General features: G+C 48.2%; 1 long non-coding RNA gene across 1 annotated transcript in view; it reads left to right on the forward strand.

The window, feature by feature from the left end:
- Positions 1 to 19,325, forward strand: part of LOC144753459 (uncharacterized) — a 294,163-nt gene extending 274,838 nt beyond the window's left edge. Inside the window, exons 5-6 of the long non-coding RNA XR_013594368.1 lie at positions 9,331 to 9,410; positions 19,102 to 19,325. This is a non-coding gene — a long non-coding RNA (uncharacterized LOC144753459). The remainder of the gene's footprint in view (positions 1 to 9,330; positions 9,411 to 19,101) is intronic.
- The last annotated feature ends 832 nt before the right edge of the window (positions 19,326 to 20,157 follow it).

Consider the following 20,157-nt stretch of genomic DNA (forward strand, 5'->3'; position numbering starts at 1 on the left):
TGCAGGTGTTTCCATTTAGCCAATTGACATCAGGTGTGTTTGCTAGCATCCATCCAATGGCCACAGTGATGGTGCATTGTTGAGCGTATAACGGGACTGACTCACTCCTTCTGGGAACTGCCGCTAGTAGACCGCCAACACAACTGTGAAATCTAATTCAGCTCGTGGGAACCCGCCGCCATCTCGGCGACAGAGTAGCATTTGCCAGCATTGGAGTCCAACTCCTCAGTGTCGGCATGCCACAGCCACGGCAGGAAACACTCTGTTGACGTGCACAGTGAGGCAGCCTGCATGCATTTAATTAAGGCGGGCGAAAGACCGTCAACTTGGCGGAGTACTAGGGGCTGCCGCGTGGCAGAATGGTGGTAATACCTTCAAGATCAAAATCAGGTCCTAAAGCTCCAAAGAACATCGAACTATGAATGTCTAGTAACTGTGCTGAGTTACAATGCAGATCATTGTGTACGTCTGTGGTACCAGCGATTTAGAGGCCATTTCTCTTACAATGTAGTCAAATTGATGGTAGTAATAATGTAAATACTACCATATAATATTCACTAGTGCATCATATAAAAAGGATAACTATCAGAGAACACTGCTCCATGGTGCAGGATGTGGCGTACAACAATAATGGAGTGCCCCTACAGAATGGCAAGAGGGGCTCCCGGAGTCTCCTATATCTCACCACTATTCATTGGCATTGATCTGAATGCCCCCCGCTCCCAAGGCCTGAGGGTCCCCAGAAAAGTTGGGGCAGCAGGGTCTAGCACTGAGTCATTGGGAGCAAAGGGCATTTGTGAGAAATGGGTTGGAGTGGGGGAGGATGTATTCCCAGTGTTACAGAGAAGGAAGAAAGTTTCTGAAAAGTAAAGAATATTCTTAGAGCCATTACAATATGCCCAACTATTAATGAATTAATGTGATGTATAAACAGTAAGTAAGTAAAGTTTTTATAATGCACATGTATGCTGAAGCATCCTTGCGCTAGCTTCCTAGAACTGGGCAGACCAAAAAGGATGCCTCTTTAATGCTGGACCTAAAAGGCTATGGGCCATATGTATCAAGCTAATTAGCATTCGCAAAGGCCAAAATTCTGAGAATTTCGGCCTTTGCGAATGCTAATTAGATAAATGGTATGTATCAAACATGTTTGATGCAAAATAAGGAATTGCAAAATTTGCTATTCCTTATTTTGCGATTGCACTTAAGAAATCGCAAATTTTGCGATTCCTTAAATACAATGTATCAAACAAAAAATATTCAAAAATGGCCATTAAGGATTCGCAAATTACCACCAACTTCTAGTTGGTGGTAAGTTGCGATTTCTTTTCAAAAAGCTTTTTTACAAAAAAACACAGGTGCCATATGACGCCCATACATGCCCTTAGGGCATGTATGTGCGCCATATGCCCCCAAATGTCTTTTTCAGGGGTGCAGCAGGGTGTTCTTGAGACACCCCTGCACCCTTGAAAAAATTCCTAATTTGCGATTAGCAAATTGCTAATCGCAAATTGCACTTTCATTCCTATGGGCCTCCTGGCCCATGGAAATTAATGGGTAATTTGCGATTAGCAATTTGCTAATCGCAAATTAGGAATGCTAAGGAATCGCTATTGAAAAGCGATTTTGTACATATATATCGTTTTGCGAATTCCAAATAGCGATTCCTTAAAATTCGCTATTTGGAATTCGCTAAACGGAAGTATGATACATATGGCTCTAAGTCTTCAGAGATTTCCTAAAAAGGGACTTATTCTTTTGCGATCTCAGTGAGAGGGGCATAGAGTTCCAGAGCTTGCAGGCTAAGTAGGAGAAGCTTCTGCCACCCCAATTAGACTTCTTTATTTTGGAAATAGTTACTAGTTTAACAACACCGGATCTTAAACACGCTGTGGGAAATGCCATGAAAAGGTCTTCTGAAAGTAGAGAGGCCCAACTCCATGTAGTGCCTTGTGCACGATACATAATACCTTAAATTGTACCCTTTCGCCAACAGGTAGCAAGTGAAGATCTTGAATGCTTTTTGAAATGGAACTAAAGTTGGGAATTTTTAGGAGCTGGTGGCCTGCCGCATTATGCAGGGATTGTAGCTTTGAAAGAAGGCATTTGTGAATTTCCAAATAGAGAGTATTACAATAATCTTTCTTAGTTAGAACGAGGGCAAACGCTACAATTTTTTGCACCTCTAATAGAATAAATGGGAGGTCTTTTTTGAAAATCTTCAGAAGATAAAAACATGAAGATGTAAAATGATTGATGTGTCCAGGGAAACAGAGTTGACCATCAAACATGACCCTGAGATTTTTCACTTTCCGAACTGGGGATGAAAGTGGACATAGATTAACAGGCCACCAAGAATCATTCCTGAAGAAGATGTCCTTTTGAAGAGTATCACCTCTGTTTTCTCAGGATTCAACTTAAGGCAGTTTCTTGCATCCAGATTGTACTATTTGTCTGGCAGTTTTTTTATTCTTTCGCAACCGCGTCTATATCTAATGTGATTGATATGACAATCTACATATCATCAGCATATGATATTACACAGAATCCATAAGATCGAATACGTTTTGACAATTGGGTGACGCAGATAATAAATAACATTGGGGATAACTAAGATCCCTGAGGCACCCCACAGGGAAACAAGAAGGAATTAGAGATCTATCTTCCAAATGCAAACATCTGTTCTCTGTTAGATAGGAAGGAGCTAAGAATGGTCAGAACTTCACCCCTGATCCTCACCCTTTCTAGCTGGTTGATAAGCCCTAGATGGTTAACCGTATCATTTAAAAAAACTTTATTTCGGTCAATTTGACCAGAAAAGTGCACGTGCAATACAATAACATTTCATTAAAACAATCCATGCCGGCCCGTGCCCAGTTGCCCATGAAAAGTGCATGTGCATTACAGTAATGTTTCCATTAAGACAATCCAAGTAGGCACGTGGCCCTGACCCCTGCACTAAAAGCATACAAAAACATGGATGTTAAAAACAAATTAAAATGAACCAGATCTGGCTTAAGATATATAAGGTGATCGGCTAGAACCTAAGGATTGGTGTTCGCGAGAATTCTGCGTACACACCACATAGAAAATAAAAAGCACAACACTGAAAATACAATAGGCAGGTGGGTGTCATATTTCAGTAATCTAAAAGCCTCTGCGCAGCGCTGAGTTCCCATATTTCTGCATAGCTGGATCAACAATCGATGCCTAGCCTTCCAATAGCCTGAACAAAAGAAAAATACATGGGAGACCTTTTCCACTTACCTGCCAGACGCCGCCGCCACAGCTAGGCACTTGGAAGCACGCCGCCACCGCCAAGAGTCACTTTCCATCAGACTGCACGCGCCGCTGCTCCGGGACCACAAATCCCGGCAGCCTACGCGGCGGCGCGCCTTTGTGACACCGCGAGGGCGCCAGGGAGGCGCACATAAGCGCCCAGAAACCGGCGAAGCGGGGGAGACCTTTTCCACTTACCTGCCAGATGCCGCCGCCATAGCTAGGCACTTGGAAGAACGCCGCCACCGCCAAGAGTCACTTTCCATCAGACTGCACGCGCCGCCGCTCCGGGACCACAAATCCCGGCAGCCTACGCGGCGGCGCGCCTTTGTGACACCGCGAGGGCGGCAGGGAGGCGCACATAAGCGCCCAGGAACCGGCGAAGCGGGGGAGACCTTTTCCACTTACCTGCCAGATGCCGCCGCCATAGCTAGGCACCTGGAAGCACGCCGCCACCGCCAAGAGTCACTTTCCATCAGACTGCACGCGCCGCCGCTCCGGGACCACAAATCCCGGCAGCCTACGCGGCGGCGCGCCTTTGTGACACCGCGAGGGCACCAGGGAGGCGCACATAAGCGCCCAGGAACCGGCGAAGCGGGGGAGACCTTTTCCACTTACCTGCCAGACGCCGCCGCCACAGCTAGGCACTTGGAAGCACGCCGCCACCGCCAAGAGTCACTTTCCATCAGACTGCACGTGCCGCCGCTCCGGGACCACAAATCCCGGCAGCCTACGCGGCGGCGCGCCTTTGTGACACCGCGAGGGCGCCAGGGAGGCGCACATAAGCGCCCAGGAACCAGCTTCGCGGGACGCGAGCGGGGCGCCCGGGGCTAAGACCGGGCAAAGGGCGGGCCCTCTGCGGCCCTCATCGGCACGAGGAGGCAGGGGCAGGGTCAGAAACGCTGCAGGATTCATCTTTGCAAGTAAGACTCACAGTTGAAAGAGTTTTCTTATTAGTTATTATCTTAGTTTAAAAATCAAGGCTGTGAATATATTGTAAATATGTCTACGAAATCGAAGGATGCTCCACAAAACACTCTTGACAACTAACTCGTCCAGACCGTGAAAAAAATAAACACGCAGAGGAGAAACTCTCTTGGGTTAAGCCAATCCCCAGACCTTCGTTGTTTGTCCCCGACTGCATCTATCTTGATTGATGACACAATTTTGCAGGAAGCCAATCAGGAGAGCATAATTAGTGGCCCTATTTTTCAAGGATTAAGCAGCGCACTTGACAATGTAGTCCCGGCCTCTGAGGTTTCCAATATACAGGCCGAAAGTGACATTGACATTGACTCTGACCAGGAGAAGCACGCACGAGTTTCATCTGATGGGCAGACACCTAAAGGGCGTGCAATAAGGCCAAGACGATTATGTACTAAAAATCCACCTAAGCTGGGTGGACCACGTCCAGGGACAAGAAGGAAGAGGGCTATTACCCCAAAGACAAAGCAAGTAAACACAGTGGAGGATAAACAAAATCACATTTTTGAGGACGCTTTTTTTGAAAGGATTGCTGACTTTCTTGAGCTAAAAATTAATGCCATTGTAAAACCTTTAATATCTAAAATCGATAAATTGCAAGCGGAGATTAAAAGATTGGGTGGTCTCCACACCACGGTTGCAGGAGGGGTAGAAAACATTACCACGATAGTTACAAACTTGAGCAATAACACAGGGGGAAATGTGGTTAACGAGGTTGTAAGCGATGGTGCAGGGATTCAGTTGCCTGTTGAGAATTTACCGCCCCAACCATTAACATCATTGACCACTACTATTGAGGGCCCTCATTTAGTTAACATCCCAACAGATAATAATCACCCTGTCAGCTTACCCCCAGTAATTGCTCATTCTACGGACCCCCTACAATTTTTAGTCGAGGCCACACCAGTGGTTCTTGTGTTAGCGAATGTCCCTCCTTTGGAAGGGGGAACAGTGGAAAGCCCTACCTCCCTTACAAGCAAGGCTCTGCACTGGCTAACCAGTAATATGCGGTTAGCTCCAGGGGGAAAACATCAACTGGCAAACGTAATTAAGTCAGCAACCAGGGTCCCCTGGCGGGGAAACCAGCCGAAAAAGTTTAAAGGGGACTGTGTGGCAGTGAGCCTCTCAAATCAAGATGTCCTTCCTAACATACTTGCTAACCTATTCCCTCCTCAACGCAGGGTACTGTTGTTCCTCTAACCCTGAAGTTTTTCTATGGGGAGCAACAGAACGTCACTCATCCAAGGACTCCTGCGCCAGGGTGGGATAGATTTTGGGACTCTAATCCTAGACGGGGGCAAGATATAAGGTATAATGCATTGGTCCATTATCCCCTTCTACCACAGCAAAATTCCTTCGTAGAACCCCTTCAAATATTTAATCGCTATGCCCCATTATCCTTCATGGATCAAAACGATTGACTCTCTCTCAGAAAAGATACTAATGATGAGGGTCCTTTGCCTGTTTTCGGGCCTTTAGATCCAAAACTCACAGATAAGAGGGCCTGCAGAATTATGAGCTGGAATGTTGCTGGTATCAGATCTAAATTCAACGATAAGAACTGGTTGGAGATGGTCAGATCCAATGACATTCTTGCCTTCCAAGAAACTTGGAAAATGTCAGACAGACTTGTTCTAGACGGCTTTTCCCATTTCTTTGTACCTGCAGTACCTAGTAATTATGGTAGGGCAAAGGGGGGCTTGGCTATATATATTTCCTTAGATATTCAAGGAAAGCCAAGACAGATTAAAACCAATTCAACAAATATCTTAGCGGTTGAATTAACCACACAAAACTCACAGCCTATACTATTTGTTAATTTTTATAATTCCCCCGTCAGTCAAATCTTGAACGAGCATTTGGTAACTCTAGAGGATTTCCTGTCCACCCACAGTGAGAATAGTGTTCATGGTTTCGATGTGATTCTCATGGGAGACTATAATATTCACCCATGTAACATGGATTGCCGCGTGGAATACGAGGATTTTACCCCTTACCTCCCCACCCCGCACTTTGAACACTCATCACGTGGAGAGGCTTTGGAATCACTCTTAACAATTTTTAATCTTTATGAATTTTATAGTAGTAACACTTGTTTGAGGTTACCAACATACGTGGGTAACAACACCGGCACAGTTGTGGATTATATTTTTTTATCGGCCAGTATTCTGTCTGAAGTGTTTAATTACAAGGTAGAAACTTCAGCTTTTAGTGACCATAACCCAATAATTTTAGAGATTGTATCTCAGGGAGTTTTGGGAAAGAGAGAAATTGAAGTTTTATGTGTGACTGATTTAGTTCTGGGAGATCAGAATCGCAGACTGAAATGGGATCAAGTAACCCCAATTACCTTTATACAGGATACCCTGGCTAAAGTTGAGGGGGAGGTTGCAATCTGCTTGGATAATAATAACTCTGTTACCACCTTGATAGAAGCGTTTAATGTCATTTGCCGCCAGGTCAATCTAGACCTGACTGTAAAGAAAAAGCCCCATATATATAGGGGCCCAAAATGGTTCGATTCAAATTGTTCCAAGGCACACTCAATCCTCTTGAAGGCTTTAAAAAACAAACCTAGAGACAAAGAACAGATAGCATTACTGAGAAAAAAATATAATTATGCTATCAGGATGAGGAAATCTGAGATTAAAAAGGAGGCCTGGAACGACTTATTGTCGCCCGATACACAGAGAGATAGTTCTAGATTTTGGGCGATAATAAACCATCCATTTTTTGTGGGCTTAGAGAAAAAGAGAGCAGATTGCACCATACCCGATGAACAGTGGGTTACACATTTCAGTAATATTTATAGCTGCCCTGATAATACTCCAGGTTGTGAAATACAACCTACACAAGTAGTAGCTATCATCCCCCCTTTTAGCATTGAGGAGGTAAAAAAAGCGATCAGTGACACACACTCTAAAAAGGCACCGGGCCCCGATGGGGTTCCCGCAGATTTCTTTAAGAGTGCCCCTGAATTAAGTGCCAAAATTCTCACTAATATTTTTAATGCTACAAGAGATTTTATTTTTCCCATTAGCTGGTCTAAGTCTACCATAATACCGATTTTTAAAAAGGGACAAAGAACAGACCCGGCCTGTTATAGGCCAATCTCCCTTATTGATTCTAGTGTTAAAATCCTGGGGAGAGTCCTTTTAGGAAGACTGACTCAGCTTTTAGAAGGGAAGGGTGCCTTATCAAATGCACAATATGGTTTTAGAGCCAAAAGAGGAACTCTAGATCAGTGTTTAAATCTAGAACTGATCGTAAATAAATATGTAATTGCCAAGGGGGGCTCTCTGTACATGGCCTTTATGGACCTCTCCTCAGCTTTTGACTTGGTTAACAGGGCTAAGCTGTGGGGGGTCCTTTTGTCCATGGGCATTGATGCTCCCTTGGTGGGGTATCTGGCGGAGCTACATAGAGACCTTAAGACCTCGGTCAGAGTGACTAGGGAAGGAAGATGTACTTGTCACTTTAAGTCAGAGAGGGGGGTTAGGCAAGGATGCATCCTTGCCCCCCTCCTCTTTACTCTTTATATAAATGACCTCGAGGCAGTCCTGGCAGATTCCCATACTGACATCCCGCGTGCAGGTGAGATAAAGATACCTGTCCTCCTGTACGCGGATGACGCTGTCCTCTTAGCACGCTCTGGAGTGGCATTAAATAAACTCCTTTTATCCTTTGGGGATTTCATGTCCTCGTTGGACATGAAAACCAATGTAGAAAAATCCCACGTAATGATAGCAGGAGCCGCAGGCAGGAAAAGAAAGACTAAAACTTTTTTCTGTGCTGGGAAAGAGGTTAAGAGAGTCCCATCCTTTCCTTACCTAGGAGTGACCTTTGATGAAAAGGGCACGTGGGGCCCCCAGCTTTTGGCTAAAAGCAACGCTGTAGCAAGAGCGGCTGCTGGGTTGCTTGGTTTTGCTAAAAAACTTGGAGCCCGTCCCATGGAAAGCATTATAAAGGTCTACAAAGGTAAATGTTTGTCGGTTGCTCAATACGGCTCTGTTATTTGGGGGTACACGAATCATGAATATGATAAAATCCAGAAAGTAGAAAATAAATTCTTGAGAACCCTGCTTTCTGTCCCTCAATCGACTTCCACATATATAGTACATACAGAGCTTGGACTGGGCTATATCACCGACATTTTAAAATTAGCCCCAGTTATTGGATGGTTGAAAGTTTGGCTCAACCAGGAGCTTACTTTAAATCATAACATCCTTAAAGACTGTTTAGCCCTGGATAGAGCACATAATATTCCATGGTTAAAATACGTTCAGACGCAGTTAACTTTAGTTGGCCGAGCCGAACTTTTTTCTTCTCCACATTTGATAACTCAGGAAGACATAAAAATAGTTAAAAATCTCCTGACAAATCATTATGTTTTGGAGAGGGAAGCCACAGGGTTAAATAAATCTACGGTTAGGAAACATTGCACGTTAAGATCTGTCCCAGGTATGGAACCATATCTTTTTTTGGTAAATAAACCATACCACCGTTTCCTTCTAACGAGATTTCGTCTTGACCTGATTCCCTTCATTCTGGGTAATTTTAAAAAGTTGAGTAGACCTCAAAATGCTGAACCATGTGATTGCGATTATTTTTCCACCCAGGACACGACTCACTTTATCTTGTTCTGCGGCCATTATAAAGAGATTAGGAAAAAATACTTGCTGCCTATACTGTGCAATTTGGGTTTTACACAGGTAAAACCAGCTATGATGTTCCTGCAACTTCTTCCGAACTTAAAAGTAGCATTTCATGTTGCTAGTTTTTTGGTTGCAGGCGTACGTACAAATAAGCATCGTTCTAGAATTAGGCACCTTGTCCCAGACTAATGTTTACCTTTTATATTTTATCGATTTTACTCTTTTTAAACATTAATGTATAATTTATTCTGTATAATGTGATTTTAGGGTTTTTTAACAAAATATTGATCTATATTATTATGTGTCTTGATGAAATGTTGTCATGTATTATTGCTCGCTCTTTTATGATTTTTAATAATCGAATAAAGATAATTGACTGACATGGTAATCTGTCTCCACTGCCTTACTACAGGTCGGACAACCCAAAAGGGGTGAACCAGCCCATTTGTTTGTAACGGCATGCAGCAGGAGGACCCTGTGCCTAAATTGCAGGTATAGCTTCCTGGCTAGTGCATGTTGTATGTCATCCAATACAGACTCTAGGCTATACTGGTCTTTGATACCTAGGAATGCTCACGCGAGAGAGCCTTGAGGTCCATTGGAATGAATGGGACACCATTCCTTAATTGCGACAAGCAATTTGCGAGTAGCAATTAAGGAATGTGTAGGTACCGCTATTTTTTTAGCGATTCCTACGTGGATAGGCTTTTGTGATTCCTAAATAGCGATTCCTTAAAAATCACTATTTAGGAATCGCAATTCTATCAATCAATCAATCAATCATAAATTTGTATAACGCGCTACTCACCTGTAAGGGTCTCAAGGCGCTGGGGGGGGGGGGTCGCTACTGCTCGAACAGCCAGGTCTTGAGTAATTTCCTGAAGGAGAGGTGATCCTGGGTCAGCCGTAGGTGAGTGGGGAGGGAGTTCCATGTCTTGGCTGCCAGGTAGGAGAAGGATCTTCCTCCGACGGGGATTTCCGAATTCTTGGGACAGAGGCGGGGGCGAGGCTGGCGGATTGGAGCTGGCGGGTGGGTGTGTAGAAGGTGAGGCGGCTGTTGAGGTACTTCGGGCCCAAGTCGTGGAGAGCCTTGTGTGCGTGGGTGAGGAGTCTGAACGTGATCCTTTTGTTGACGGGGAGCCAGTGCAGGTCATTCAGGTGGGCGGAGATGTGGCTGCGGCACGGGATGTCCAGGATGAGTCGTGCTAAGGCGTTCTGGATGTGCTGGAGTCTTTTCTGGAGTTTGGCTGTGGTTCCCGCGTAGAGCGTGTTTCCATAGTCCAGACGGCTGGTGACGAGGGCCTGGGTGACCGTCTTCCTGGTTTCGGTGGGGATCCATCGGAAGATCTTTCAGAGCATGCGCAGGGTGTTGAAGCAGGATGATGAGACTGCGTTCACTTGCTTGGTCATTGCGAGGGAGGAGTCCAGGATGACGCCCAGGTTGCGTGCGTGGTCCATTGGTTTGGGTGCGCTGCCCAGAGCAGGCGGCCACCAGGAGTCGTCCCAGGTGGAGGGCGATGATCCCAGGATGAGGACTTCCGTCTTGTCTGAGTTCAGTTTCAGGCGGCTGTTCTTCATCCATTCTGCGACGTCTTTCATCCCTTCGTGCAGGCTGGTTCTGGCGGTGGCGGGGTCGTTGGTGAGGGAGAGGATCAGCTGGGTGTCGTCGGCATAGGAGATGATGATGAGGTTGTGTTTGCGTGCGATGGCTGTGAGAGGGCTCATGTAGACGTTGAAGAGGGTTGTGCTAAGTGATGATCCTTGTGGTACGCCGCAGATGACTTCGGTGGCCTCGGATCTGAACGGGGGGAGGCAGACTCTCTGGGTTCTTCCGGCGAGGAACGAGATGATCCACTCCAGTGCCTTCTCTTGGACTCCGATGTTGCTGAGGCGCTGCACTAGGGTGCGGTGGCAGACAGTGTCGAACGCTGCAGAGAGGTCCAGGAGGATGAGGGCCGCTGTTTCCCCATTGTCGAGCAGGGATCTGATGTCGTCAGTGGCTGCAATGAGGGCAGTCTCGGTGCTGTGGTTGGCTCGGAAACCGGACTGCGAAGGGTCGAGGGATCCGTTCGTCTCGAGGAAGGTGGCAAGCTGTCTGTTGACGGTCTTCTCGTTGACTTTGGCGGGAAAAGGGAGGAGCGAGATGGGGCGGTAGTTCTTGAGGTCGGTGGGGTCTGCTGTTGGTTTTTTCAGGAGGGCGCTGAGCTCGGTGTGCTTCCAGATCTTCGGGAAGGTGGCGGTGTTGAAGGAGGTGTTGATGATGTCCCGGAGTTGGGGTGCGATGATGGAGTCGGCCTTGTTGAAGACGTGGTGGGGCAGGGGTCGGTTAGTGATCCGAAGTGGATGGTGTTCATCGTGCGGGTGGTGTCTTCGGTGCTGATCGGGGTCCAGGCGCAGAGGGTGGTGGTGGTGGGCGTTGGTTCGGTGGTTGTGTGCGTGGTAGGTGCGCCGAAGCTGTTGTGTATATCGGCGATCTTGCGGTGGAAGAACAAGGCGAGTGAGTCGCAGAGGTCTTGCGAGGGGGTGATGTCGTTGTTTCCGGTGCTGGGGTTGGAGAGCTCTTTGACGATGCTGAAGAGTTCCTTGCTGTTGTGGGCGTTGTTGTCCAGTCGTTCTGTGAATGCTGTCTTCTTGGTGGTGCGGATCAATTGGTGGTGTTTGCGGGTGGCGTGCTTGAGGGCAGTCATGTTGTCTGTGGTCTGGTCGTGACGCCAGGCTTTCTCGAGGGTGCGGCAGTTCTTCTTGGAGTTCTTGAGTTCGTCGGTGAACCAGGAGGTTTTCTTCCTGCCGGGTCTACTGGGAGGGTTCTTCAGTTGTGCGAGGTCATTTGCGCAGTTGGTGAGCCACTGTGTGAGGTTGCTGGCTGCTTCGTTTTGGTCCGTTGTGCTGGCGGGAGGGTTCTGGTGGAGGGAGGTGGTGAGCTGCTCGGTCGTGATCTTGCTCCAGCTCCTGCGAGGAATCTGTTGTGGGTGGTGGTGGGTCGTTGTTCTTCTGAAGCTGAAGTGGATGCAGCTGTGGTCAGTCCAGTGGAGTCTGGTGGAGTGGCTGAAGGAGATGTGCTTGCTGGAGGAGAAGACGGGGTCAAGCGTATGGCCGGCGTAGTGGGTGGGGGTGTTCACCAGTTTCTTGAGTCCGAGGTTGGCGAGGTTGTCCAGCAGGGTGGTGGTTTTGCTGTCCATGTTGTTCTCCAGGTGGAAGTTGAGGTCCCCTAGGAGGATGTAGTCAGCGGAGGGGAGGGCGTGCGGGCTGATGAAGTCTGCCATGTCTTCGCTGAATTGTGTCCGTGGTCCCGGGGGTCTGTAGATGTGGGTGCCTCTGAGGGTGGTCTTGGGATCGGTGTGTATCTGGAAGTGGAGTTGTTCGGCAGCGGTGAAGGTGTCGTCAGGGTTGGTCGTGATGTCGATGGTGTTCTTGTGTACGATGGCGATGCCTCCTCCAGTCTGGTTTACACGGTCCTTCCGGGTGATCTTGTATCCGTCCGGGATGGCTATGGCGATGTCAGGCGCTGAGGAAGCGTTCATCCAGGTTTCTGTGAGGAAGGCGACGTCCTGTGATGTAGTGTCGAGCAGGTTCCAGAGTTCGACGGCGTGCCTGTGGACGGAGCAGATGTTGAGCAAGATGCACTTGAGGTGGTTGCTGCTGGTGCACGGCTTGTCGGGTGCGGTACAGGTCTGGAGGAAGGTGAATTTGCAGGCTTGGCAGGTGAAGGGTCCGTGGGTGCGTTTCGGGGTGGCTCGGTAGCAGGCGGGGTTCCGGCCGGCGTTGAGTGCGTGGAGGGTGGCGGTGTCGTAGGTCCGTCGGGAGGGTTGGCGACGTCGGGGGCCAGGAGTCCTGGCGCTGGGCGCGGTCCAGGTGCGGACGGGCGTAGACGGGCTTGCCTTTGGCGTGCCTTCGGCGCACAATTGGCGCGCCCGCTGCGCATGAACGCTGCGCGTACACGCCGGCTCCATATAAGGCGAAGTGGGAGGGAGGAGCAGCTGTAAGGCGGGAGCGGGGCGGCCAACGGGGACACAGAAAGAAAAGGGGGCGGGGCCACGAGGGAGCAGCGGCGGGAAGCGGGGAGCGGAGGGGGGTCACAACAGGGGAACAATACCGGCAAAATCGCTGATCCTACTGACAAAAAGAAACACTATGAATCCAACACTACTGTGAAACAGAAAACGAAATACAAATGAAGGCACAGATGGGGGAGGTAGAAAACGAAATACAAATGAAGGCACAGAAGGGGGAAATAGAAACGAAATACAATGAGGCACAGATGGGGGAAATAGAAACGAAATACAATGAGGCACAGATGGGGGCAGCAGCGAAAGGGAGAGCGAGCAGCAGCGAGGGGGCGCCTACAGCTGGTGGGCCGTGCGGCGTGGGGGTGTCCTGAGGTCGGGACACACTCACCTGCGCCGCGCGGGCTCCGTATAAGGCCAAGTGGGAGGGAGGAGCAGCTGGGAGGCGGGAGCGGGGCGGCCAACGGGGACACAGAAAGAAGAGGGGGCGGAGCCGCGAGGGAGCAGCGGCGGGGAGCGGAGGGGGGGGTCACAACAGGGGAACAATACCAGCAAAATCGCTGATCCTACTGACAAAAAGAAACACTACGAATCCAACACTACTGTGAAACCGAAAACAAAATACAAATGAAGGCACAGATGGGGGAGGTATAAAACGAAATACAAATGAAGGCACAGAAGGGGGAATAGAAACGAAATACAATGAGGCACAGATGGGGGAAATAGAAACGAAATACAATGAGGCATAGATGGGGGCAGCAGCGGAAGGGAGAGCGAGCAGCAGCGAGGGGGCGCCTACAGCTGGTGGGCCGTGCAGCGTGGGGTTGTCCTGAGGTCGGGACCGGAGGCTTCTGATTATGCTTTCTCATTTCTTTACAGCAAAACACAGCAGCCAATGAAAGTAAAACTACATATGTAAAAAACTACAATATCCATGAGGCTTTGAACCACGCCTCCAATATAACGTCCAATCACATCATGAACAAGCATACAAAGTAGAGAGACACTAATCCTGCCTCCTCTTTCTTTGCTGCTCCGCAGCCCAGATAAGTGCCTCTCTACTTTATATGCTTCTTATTTGTGCAATTTGTGCATTACATTGTGTGCATTTGAGATATATTGCATTGTATTGCTATTTATTATATACACTGTTTATTGCTGCCTTGCGGGGTTTTTTCTTGCTAGTTTGGGTTTTGTGCGTCGCGCGACCCTGGGCCTGTGACCGGAGCGCGGCTTCTCTGAGCCGGCTCCGCTCCTGGCTGTGCCCCATTTTTTCAGCGCGTGTTTTGCTGTAGGTCTTTCCCATTGCCTCCTCCGCCCGCCGGCACTGCCACTTCTGCTGCGGTCTGCGAGTCGGGAGAGGCTGGCCCCCACCTCTGGGAGGGAGCGTACGTCGGGGCCTTCACGGGCTTCCTGCGCACGTCTCCAGGGCTCACGCGCATCTTCAGACGCGCACAGACCCGATTTGTGCCAATAAAAGAGGCCTTGCCCCGGGCTGAAGAGGGGATACCACAGCGCGGCCGGGAGCCACTCGAGGGCCATAAATCATCGTGCAGGCAGTTTTTGATGGACGATTATCGGGCTGATGCACCGTATTAACCCTTGAGTTATCAGGTACTCGGTTGAGGTTAATTTCTGGACGGCCCCTCCCCCTGCTGATTGCAGTTGGGGGCTTTTTCCTCCATTAGTCCTAGAATAGGACTGAACAGACAGTGAGTGGTGACAGGCTGGTATTGTAGTGAATTTTGTGGCTCCTGCGCCAGGCACTCTCCCAACCGACGCCCTGCCCAGGGCTGATAATTAAGCTTCTCTCTGGGGATTTTGGACTAGAATTTAATTCTTTTGGAAGATGGCAGATCTTGATTGCTATACGCTGTTGGTGAACAGGGTGACGAAGTATATTACAATGATGAATCCATGGAGGACCTTATTGATAGGAAGCTAGACGCCAAACTAGATAAAGCCTTATCTTCTGCCTTGTTGCCCTTGACCCAGAAATTAGAATTGCTTGTCCCTCCTGCCCCCAAAGACCCCCCTCCTGCTGGTTCCTCCCAACCCCTGACTTCCAGCCCCAGTGATCCTTCTGGCTTCTCTTGGCCTTATGCCCATTCTTATTCCAAGCTTTACAAAGCTAAAGAAAGTGCCAAGGATGCCGTCCAACCCCTTGCCCTTCCTAAGTCCTCTCCTAGTCCCGTGGTGGACACCACTACTGATACCGATACAGATACGGATCCTTCCCAAGATCCCAAGGTGCGTAAACGCGCTAAGAAGCATAAGCATTCCTCCTCCCCTGTTACCCCGTCCCCCTTCTGTTTGACCCTTCGGACATTGTCCACCCCAAATCTTCTGATTGGGTTCGTCCGCCGGCGGTGGTGGAATACTCAGAAACGCACCTACGTAAGGCTTTTGACAAGGAAGTCAGAGCCCGCCTTAAGTCCGAATGCCCTCGTCCTGACCTAGCCCACAAGGTGGCCATTACCCCCGACATTCACACCTCCATGACCACCTTCCTTAAGAAGTATAAGAAGGACCCCAAGAAGGGGATTGACCGCGCACTTCGGGCGTGCCAAGACACGGCCCTCGACCTTTCGGGCCCTATGGCCAAAATATTGGTATTGGCCCTCCAGGCTCAAAAGACCGGGGCAGCTATCCACCCGGAGGTTCGGGCCGGTTGGGCGCAACGCGATATCTGCATGCTTGGGAATGCTAATTGCGCCCTGGCCTCGGAGAGAAGGAAATCTGTTCTCCTTCGGATAGATCCACAGCTGGTGGAGCTGGCTTCATCGGAGCCGGGACCTTTGGCTGAAGGACAGTTGTTTGGAGACAAATTCGTAAAAGAAATTGCAAAGTTTGTTAGTACATTCGCTTCCCTTGATAAGTCTCAATCATCTCTGAAGAGGGTCTTACACCAGGTCTCTGGAAGGGCAGTGGCAGAGGACGCTCGACCGGCCGCTTCTCTAATAACAGTCATCAGAGAGAATACGCCCCTCGACGTGGCAGAGGGAGATACACCCAAGAGCCCGACCAGGCACGGTTCTACCCGTCCAGATCCCGCGGACACAGAGGCCGCTTTAATCGGGGTGTCAACCAAGGCTACAAGAACTTTGACAATCAGTCCTCTGGTAAGTCCAGTGAGTCCTGTTATTCCTCTGGGGGGCAGGCTGAGACATTTTGTAATGATTTGAGAGACTCTCACGTCAGATGTTTGGGTCCTTCAGGCGGTGTGGAGATACCGCATAGAGATGATAGAGTGTCCTCGTCAGGCCTTTCCTCCACAACCTCTCCTTTTTTCCCTTCTAGAGCAGAGTTTTATAGACTCAGAGCTGGAAGAGTTGCTGACCAAGCAAGCCATTGCTATAGGACCCTTCGTTCCAGAAGGCTTTTGCAGCAACGTCTTTTTGGTCCAGAAAAGGGGTGGAGGACAACGCCTAGTTCTAAATTTGAGAGATTACAATCCCTTTGTAGTGTATCGCCACTTCAAGATGGAGGGTATTCACCTCTTGCGAGATCTCCTGCTGGAGAAGGACTGGATGGTCCACCTGGATTTAAAAGATGCTTACCTCACGGTCCCCATTTGCCCCTCACATCAAAGATTCTTGCAGTTTCCATGGAAAGGGCAATGGTACTGGTATCGGTCACTCCCCTTCGGCCTCTACTCAGCACCATGGGTGTTCACAAAGCTCCTCAAACCGGTGGTCTCTCGGCTATGAGAGATGGGGGTGCGTCCCATTGTATACCTGGACGACATGCTGATCTCGGCACAGGATTGGGAGCTACTCCTTACACATCTAGGGTGGACAACGACCCTGTTACAGAATTTGGGGTTTATTATCAATGCCAAGAAATCAGTGATGACACCGAACCAGCAGATGGAAATCCTGGGTTTCATGATAGATTCAGTGTCTGCGCAGCTCCTTCTTCCAGTGAGCAAAATCAGGTCCATAAAGAGGGAAATCAGAACCACGTTAGCCAAGGAGATGATTTCCTTGCGGGTTCTGGCGAGAATTGTGGGCCTCCTGGCCTCCTCAATCCAAGCTGTCTTCAAAGGTCCCTACATTACAGAGCCCTGCAGAGACTAAAAATCTTTTATCTACGAAAAAATTACCATTACGATCACCTCATTCCCCTCTCTCCAGAAGCTCGAGAAGAGCTGCAATAGTGGCTAGAGCACATGACAGCTTGGAACGGGTGAGCAATCTTCGGCACCGCCCCAGACGTGGTTGTCGAGTCGGATGCCAGTCAGTGGGGTTGGGGCGCTTGCTGTGGAAAGTTTACCACAGAAGGACGATGGTCAGCAGACGGGCTAAAGCTGCACATCAATTGTCTAGAGTTGTTGGCAGCGTCCTTTACCATCAAGTCTATCTCACCGTTGAAAAGGGATTGTTGCATACTGCTTCGAATGGACAATGTCTCAGCGGTGAGATACATCAACCGTCTGGGGGGAACGAGGTCCCGCATGCTAGTGCACATTGTGTCGGAGTTTTGGCATTTTTGCATGGATCGCAAGATCTCTGTAGTGGCGGAGTATCTTCCAGGGAAGTTCAATCAGGTGGCGGATTGAAACTCCCGGTTTCTGAGGGACTTCAGCGATTGGAAGCTTCTTCCCTCATTTTTTGCGCAGATCATGGATATGCGAGGTCCCTGCCAGATAGATCTGTTTGCATCTCGCCTCAATGCCCAACTTCCCCGGTTCTTCAGTTGGAGACCAGACCCAATGGCGATGGGAACGGATGCATTCCTGCAGCATTGGGGGCAACAGAGGAATTATGCTGTTCCTCCGTTTGCATTGATACCGAGGGTGGCGGCCTTTGTCCGGCGCCAGAGGACTTCCCTGGTCTTGGTGACCCCGTTTTAGTCGACTCAATCATGGTTTCCCACACTGTTGGAGTTGTCTGTGGACCTCCCCTTCCTGCTCCCGACAGTCCCGACGCTTCTCCTGGACCCAGTGGGGCCATGCCATCCCTTGGTCCTTCAGAATCATTTAACCTTGATGGTGTGGACGCTCTCCGGAGACATGAGAGCATTGCAGGACTTTCACAGGCGGCTGCCGGTTTTATGCAACAGGCGTGGGCTCCTTCCACCCGGAAACGATATTCTGCTTCCTGGAAGGGATGGGTTGGTTGGTGCCTTTCAAAACATGTGGATCCCGTGGGATCATCTATAACTGATTATTGAATTTCTTGTCGGAATGTTCTGAATCAGGACTTGCTTACAGGTCAGTTAATAACTTCAGGTCTGCTATTTCTGCTGGTCACGATCAGGTTGGTGGTAAGCCTGTGGGGATGCATCCCTTGGTATGTAAGTTACTTAAAGGGGTCTGTGTGGCTAACCCCCATCGGCCTAGGTATTCCACTTTATGAGATGTTACGAAAGTTCTTACTCTTTTGGAATCCTGGCCCGACAATGGTGATCTTTCCTTGAAGCAGCTTTCTGCTAAGCTTACTATGTTGCTCAGTCTTATTTCATGTCGCGGGGTGTCTGATGTTCGAGTTTAGATCTTGCTGGTAGAATGTTTTCTCCACAGGGTGTCTCCTTCGTTATCACGAGAAGAAATAAGACCATGTCTTGGTCAGTGGAGTATCCTGCTTTTCCACATAATAGCAAGTTATAGGTTTTGCAATGTTTAAAAAGTTATGAAGAACGTACTCTTTCTCACAGGGTGGACCCTTTGGGACAGCTGTTAATTTCTGTACAAAAGCCATTCAAACCAGTCACTGCTGCTACTCTAGCTAGGTGGGTCAGATGGATTATGTTTGAATCTGGCATTGATGTTTCTGTTTATGGCGCTCACTCCGTTAGAGGAGCTATGGCTTCTAAGGCCTACTTATTAGGGTCCCGTTTGGAGGACATTCTTGAAGCGGCTGATTGGTCATCGGACTCAATGTTTAAAGTATTTTATTACAAAGCTATTCCTCATGTTTCTGATGCTGTGATTGATGAGCTTTGAACCAGCATAATCAGAAGCCTCCGGTCCTGCCATAGAATACAAAATGTTCTAGCTATCGCGACAAGAATTTTAGATTCTATTAAGGACACGGAGGTGAGGATTATCCCACCCATTGGGACAGTTATTCAACTGTAAAGTTGTTTTGATGTTATGTTGTTTAACAACTTTTATGCCCACCCAAGGAGAAATGTAGTTGTGGGCTCCCTTTCTCAACCTTGTTTTTCTATTGTAGGAAATGATTCCATCAAAAGTTGAGTGCCTTCTCCGGATTGAGTGGACGTACCTTCAGGATGGAAGCAGACGCCTTTGCTGGTTTTTGGATTGTTCTCCATTGAGAACCTATTGCAGGAACTGTTAATTTCTCCGTTGAGAATTCAAAGACTTTGTTCTTATGGGACTTCTTCGCGCAAAGAAAGAGGAGGCAGGATTAGTGTCTCTCTACTTTGTATGCTCGTTCATGATGTGATTGGACGTTATATTGGAGGCGTGGTTCAAAGCCTCATGGATATTGTCGTTTTTTACATATGTAGTTTTACTTTCATTGGCTGCTGTGTTTTGCAGTAAAGAAATGAGAAAGCATAATCGGCGCCTCCGTGTCCTTAATAGAATCTAAAATTCTTGTCGCGATAGCTAGACATTTTTGTATTCCTTCTGTTGATGCATGTGGCAGTTAGTGGTTTCCAACAAGCTTTTTACTTTTTCTTCAGTTAAAAGGTAAAAACTGTCAAGGCCATTCGCTACACCATTTGAATTTTCATGCAGCCCTATGACAGAGGAGCCGGGGAGATAAATTATATGATTTGCATTCCAATAAGCAGAAGATACCTCATAAACACTGTTTACTTTCCTCTAAAAAAACTCAGCAAGTTGATTACAAAAATTATGATCAGAAATAAAAAGTTTACTCTGGTCAAAATTTGAAAGAGCAGTTACAGTTTTAAAGAGTTCTGTAGTAGAGTTTTTAGAGAGAACTTAAAAAAATCAAACATACATAGGTCATTTGAGTACATGACGAAGAAACTGCCACCTGCAGGTTATAGATTTCATTCCCAATGAGGCAAATTTGTGTTTACACTCGCATAATCGTTTGTAATTTCCGACATTCTGTATTATGCTTTTTACAAAAAAATACTGGAGATTACGCCATTACGCCACATTGCATAACTGAAATGTCATTCGGGCAAAAATCCTATTGCAGGAGCACAGGAACAATGTGAACTGATAGAACGCATGCAGCTGTTGTTCCCGTCACTTGCTAAGGGGTTTTGAGCTAAAAAGCAGATCATAA

The sequence above is a fragment of the Lissotriton helveticus genome, chromosome 5_1, assembly GCF_964261635.1.
Source record: "Lissotriton helveticus chromosome 5_1, aLisHel1.1, whole genome shotgun sequence".
NCBI classification, from domain to species: domain Eukaryota; kingdom Metazoa; phylum Chordata; class Amphibia; order Caudata; family Salamandridae; genus Lissotriton; species Lissotriton helveticus.